At 45.5% G+C, this 6,000-nt stretch overlaps 1 non-coding gene across 1 annotated transcript; it reads left to right on the top strand.

Annotated features, from left to right (window-relative positions):
• The first annotated feature begins 5,653 nt into the window (after positions 1-5,653).
• On the top strand, positions 5,654-5,773 carry trnal-caa (transfer RNA leucine (anticodon CAA)). Its single transcript has 2 exons — positions 5,654-5,691; positions 5,728-5,773. It is a non-coding gene; the product is annotated as a tRNA-Leu (tRNA).
• Positions 5,774-6,000: the final 227 nt, after the last annotated feature.

Below are 6,000 nucleotides of genomic sequence, written 5' to 3'. Positions count from 1 at the left end.
AGGTAGAGGAACTCCGCATAATTCGGGAGGCGGAGGTGGAAGTTGATAGGAGTTATAGAGAAATAGTAACTCCTAGAAATGAGGCTTGGGTCAATGCCAGGAGGAGGGGTAAGAAGCAATCGGGAAGACAATCCCCTGGGGCGGTTCCCCTCCATAATAGGTTTTCGGTGCTGGAGGCTACAGTTGAGGAGGAATCAACTGAGCATAGAGAGCAGATCTCTGGGGGTGAGCCGAGTGAGAAAGCTCAGGTGGTTAGGGGCTGTAAAAGACTGGGCCTTGTGATTGGGGACTCCACAATTAAGGAGACAGATAGGAGGGTCGGAACTAAAGGTAGGGACTCAGGGTTGGTGTGTTGCCTACCAGGGGCTGGGGTCCGGGATGTGTCTGACAGGGTATTCAGGACTCTTAGGGGGGAGGGAGATAAACCACAAGTTATTGTACATGTGGGGACACACGACATAGGGAGGATAGGGGAAGGGGATATTAGGCAGGGATTTATGGAGTTGGGGTGGAAACTAAAGGCCAAGACTGACAGAGTGGTTATCTCTGGACTCTTGCCTGTACCACGGGATAGTTTAGAGAGGAATAGGGAGAGGGAAGGTTTGAATTCATGGCTGAGGGGATGGTGCAGGAGGGAGGGGTTCAGGTACTTAAGCAATTGGGGCTCGTACTGGGGAAGGTGTGACCTCTATGAGAAGGATGGTCTACACCTTAATCAGAAGGGGACCAATATCCTGGGGGGTAAATTTGCTAAGGCCATGCAGGGAGGTTTAAACTGATTCGGGGGGGGGGAGGGATCCTGAGTAGTGGGGCTGAAAGTGAGGGATGCATGGATGGGGACTGCAATGCACGGCATTGCAGAGGTGGGGTGGAGCAAGGTTTGAAATGTGTATACTTCAATGCCAGGAGTATTCGCAATAAAGTGGGTGAACTTGCAGCGTGGATCAGTACCTGGGACTTCGATGTTGTGGCTATTTCAGAGACATGGATAGAGCAGGGGCAGGAATGGATGCTGCAGGTCCCGGGGTTCAAATGTTTTAGTCGAAGTAGGGAAGGAGGTAGAAGAGGGGGAGGGGTAGCATTATTGGTCAGAGATTGTATCACAGTGTCAGAGAGGAGGTTTGATGAGGACTTATCTGTTGAGGTAGTATGGGCGGAGATTAGAAATAGGAGAGGAGAGGTCACCCTGTTGGGAGTCTTTTATAGACCTCCTAAAAGTTCTAGAGAGGTTGAGGAAAGGATTGCGGAGTCAATCCTGCTTAGGAGTGAAAGTAATAGGGCAATTGTTATGGGGGATTTTAACTTGACTAATATTGACTGGAATTGTTATAGCTCTAGCTCGTTAGAGGGGTCAGTTTTTGTTCAAAGCGTGCAGGAAGGTTTTTTGACTCAGTATGTAGACAGGCCAACTAGAGGTGAGGCTATATTGGATCTGGTGCTGGGAAATGAGCCAGACCAGGTGCTAGACTTGGAAGTTGGTGTGCATTTTGGTGATAGTGACCACAATTCGGTTACATTCACCTTAGTGATGGAAAGGGATAGGCATGAACCTCGGGCCAATGGTTTTAGCTGGGGGAAGGGTAATTATGAGGCTATTAGGAGAGAATTAGGAAACATAGGTTGGACTAGGAGATTACAGGGACTGGGAACGTCCGACATGTGGAGTTTTTTCAAGGAGCAGCTACTGCGAGTCTGTGATAGGTATGTCCCTGTCAGGCAAGGAGGAATTGGTAGGGCTAGGGAACCGTGGTGCACCAAAAAAGTTTCTTTGTTGGTTAAAAAGAAAAAGGAGGCTTATGTTCGGATGAGACGTGAGCACTCGGGTAGTGCACTAGAAAGCTTTAGATTGGCTAAGAGGGAGTTGAAGAGCGAGCTTAGAAGGGCTAAAAGGGGACATGAGAAGACTTTGGCGGATAGGGTTAAAGAGAATCCTAAGGCGTTCTATAGGTATGTCAAGAACAGAAGGTTGGTTAGGGCAAGTTTAGGGCCAGTTATAGATGGCAGAGGGAAGTTATGTGTGGAACCGGAGGAGATTGGTGAAGCATTGAACCAATATTTCTCTTCGGTGTTCACGCAAGGGGACATGAATATAGCTGAGGAGGACACTGGGTTGCAAGGGAGTAGAATAGACAGTATTACAGTTGATAAGGAGGATGTGCAGGATATTCTGGAGGGTCTGAAAATAGATAAATCCCCTGGTCCGGATGGGATTTATCCAAGGATTCTCTGGGAGGCAAGAGAAGTGATTGCAGAGCCTCTGGCTCTGATCTTCAGGTCGTCGTTGGCCTCTGGTATAGTACCAGAAGATTGGAGGTTAGCGAATGTTGTCCCATTGTTTAAGAAGGGGAACAGAGACTTCCCCGGGAATTATAGACCGGTGAGTCTCACTTCTGTTGTCGGCAAGATGTTGGAAAAAATTATAAGGGATAGGATTTATAGTTATTTGGAGAGTAATGAATTGATAGGTGATAGTCAGCATGGTTTTGTGGCAGGTAGGTCGTGCCTTACTAACCTTATTGAGTTTTTTGAGAAAGTGACCAAGGAGGTGGATGGGGGCAAGGCAGTGGACGTGGTATATATGGATTTTAGTAAGGCGTTTGATAAGGTTCACCATGGTAGGCTTCTGCAGAAAATGCAGATGTATGGGATTGGGGGTGATCTAGGAAATTGGATCAGGAATTGGCTAGCGGATAGGAAACAGAGGGTGGTGGTTGATAGTAAATATTCATCATGGAGTGCGGTTACAAGTGGTGTACCTCAGGGATCTGTTTTGGGGCCACTGCTGTTTGTAATATTTATTAATGATCTGGATGAGGGTACAGTTGGGTGGATTAGCAAATTTGCTGATGACACCAAAGTCGGTGGTGTGGTAGACAGTGAGGAAGGGTGTCGTAGTTTGCAGGAAGACTTAGACAGGTTGCAAAGTTGGGCCGAGAGGTGGCGGATGGAGTTTAATGCGGAGAAGTGTGAGGTAATTCACTTTGGTAGGAATAACAGATGTGTTGAGTATAGGGCTAACGGGAGGACTTTGAATAGTGTGGAGGAGCAGAGGGATCTAGGTGTATGTGTGCATAGATCCCTGAAAGTTGGGAATCAAGTAGATAAGGTTGTTAAGAAGGCATATGGTGTCTTGGCGTTTATTGGTAGGGGGATTGAATTTAGGAGTTGTAGCGTTATGTTGCAACTGTACACAACTCTGGTGCGGCCGCACTTGGAGTACTGTGTGCAGTTCTGGTCCCCACATTACAGGAAGGATGTGGAGGCTTTGGAGAGGGTGCAGAGGAGGTTTACCAGGATGTTGCCTGGTATGGAGGGGAGATCCTATGAGGAGAGGCTGAGGGATTTGGGATTGTTTTCGCTGGAAAGGCGGCGGCTAAGAGGGGATCTTATTGAAACATATAAGATGATTAGAGGTTTAGATAGGGTGGATAGTGATAGCCTTTTTCCTCTGATGGAGAAATCCAGCACGAGGGGGCATGGCTTTAAATTGAGGGGGGGTAGTTATAGAACCGATGTCAGGGGTAGGTTCTTTACCCAGAGGGTGGTGAGGGATTGGAATGCCCTGCCAGCATCAGTAGTAAATGCGCCTAGTTTGGGGGCGTTTAAGAGATCCGTAGATAGGTTCATGGACGAAAAGAAATTGGTTTAGGTTGGAGGGTCACAGTTTTTTTTTTAACTGGTCGGTGCAACATCGTGGGCCGAAGGGCCTGTTCTGCGCTGTAATGTTCTATGTTCTATGTTCTATGTTACTATTATAAAATGCAGCCTCAAATAAATAACATATCATATTTCATTGGAAAAAAACCCTAGCTAGTTGTGGAAAACAAAACCATCTTGTTTCAATGAAATAGTGCTGTCCTTTGGGAAAATATTATTGTTAACTAATGTCAAAGGATTCTAAGGTCAGGCAAGAAATTCGGCTTAAGGGCACCCATGTTTTGTGCACCAGGAATGCCCTCAGAGTCCCAAATGGCATGCATAATGCATGCAAAGCTGTGAAGGTGAGTGGAGCCAAATACCATATTGGAGTTTAGGCAATAAATGTTGGTTGGAAGCGTGCAGCAGCAAACAGATATTGACATCAATCAGGGTGCTCCAAGAATTTGATTCCAGTGATTGTTTTCTAGTTCAGTGTTCCTGCCCAAATGGTCTCTTCACTTCAAACATCTGTTCATGCTTTCAACAGCACGGCATGGTGTCACAATGTTTCACATTGCTGCCTCACAGCGCCCGGGACCCGGGTTCAATTCCAGCTTTGGATAACTTTGTGTGGAGTTTACATGTTCTCCCCTTGTCTGCGTGAGTTTTCTTTGGGTGCTCTCATTCCTCCCACAGTCCAACTCCGTGTAGGTTAGGTGGATTGGCCATGCTAAATTGCCCTTTAGATGAACCAAGATGTGTAGGTTAGGGGGATTAGCTGGGTAAATGTGTGGGGTTATAGGGATAGAGCCTGGTTGGGATGCTCTGTCGAAGGGTCGATGTGGGCTTACATTAGCTACCTTCCAATCTGTAGGAACCAGTCCAGGATCCAAATAATTTTGGAAAGTAACCACCAATGGATCTACTATTTCTAGGGCCAATTCCTTAAGTGCTCTGGGATGAAGATTATCAGGACCAGGAGATTTATCCGCCTTCAATTCCATCAATTTCCCAAAAACCATTTCTCTACTATTGCTGATTTCCCTCAGCTCCTCACTGAAACATGTTCTTCTCAGAACTTCTGGTACATCATTCATGTCTTCCTTTGTGAAGAGTGAAGCAAAGTACGAATTCAATTCCTTGGCCATTTCTTTATTCCCCGTTATGAATTCTCCCATTCCCGACTGTAAGGGGCCTACATTCATTTTTGTCAATCTTTTTATCTTTACAGACCTATATAAACTTTTACAGTAATTTTTCATGTTTCCTGCTAGCTTACTTTCATTCTCTATTTTCCCTTCTTAATCAATCCCTTGGTCCTCCTTTGCTGAATTTTAGCTGCTCCCAATTTTCTTGCCAATTTGTATGCTTCTTGAATCTGATACTACCTCTAATTTCCCTTGTAAATAACGGCCACAATTCCCTTACCACACTTGCACCAAACAGGAATAAACAACTTCTGGAGTTCACCTATTCGTTCTTTAAATGCTGGACATTGCCTGTCCACTGTCTTACCTTTAAGTAATATTTTCCAGTCCATCATGGCCAATTCATGCCTCATAGTTACCTTTATTGAGATTCAGGACCCCAGTTTCAGAATCAACTACATCACTATCCAGCTTGACAAAGAATTCCACCATATTATGGTCACTCGTCTCCAAGAGTTCTCTCACAACTAGACTGCCAACTATCCTTTCTCAATGCACAACACCCAGTCCAAGATGGTCTGTTCCCTAATTGGTACCACAATGTATTGCTCCAGAAAACCATCCCATATGCACTCCAGAAATTCCTCCTCTATTTTACTGTGCCTAATTTGACTTTTCCAATCTATATGCTGATTAAAGTCATCCATAATCACAGATGTTCTTTTAACACATTTGTGATTTCCTGTCTAATGCTTTTCCCAACATTACCACTACAGTTTGGTGGTCTGTATATCATCCCCACCAATGTTTTTTCCCCTTGTTGTTTCTTAACTCGACCCAGACTTGTCAGGATGGCTGAGTGACTTGTCAGGATGGCTGAGTGGTCGAAGGCACCAGACTCAAGGAGTGTGATTCCTTGCCTTGTGTTAAGCCTGGTGAATTCTGGTCCCTTTCTAGGGGCTTGGGTTCAAATCCCACTCCTGACATTTCCATTTTATACAGTAAATGGCAGAACCCTTAGGAGTATTGATAGGCAAATGTATCTGGGTGTACAGGTACACAGGTCACTGAAAGTGGCAATGCAGGTGGAGAAGGTAGTCAAGAAGGCATACGGCATGCTTGCCTTCATCAGCCGGGGTATTGAGTTGAAAAATTGGCAAGTCACGTTGCCGCTTTATAGAACCTTAGTTAGGCCGCACTTGGAATATAGTGT

Source organism: Mustelus asterias, chromosome 15 (genome assembly GCF_964213995.1).
Source record: "Mustelus asterias chromosome 15, sMusAst1.hap1.1, whole genome shotgun sequence".
In the NCBI taxonomy this organism is placed as follows: Eukaryota; Metazoa; Chordata; class Chondrichthyes; order Carcharhiniformes; family Triakidae; genus Mustelus; species Mustelus asterias.
The sequence above is the reverse complement of the archived record's forward strand: the minus strand, read 5'-3'. Positions and strand labels throughout refer to the sequence as shown.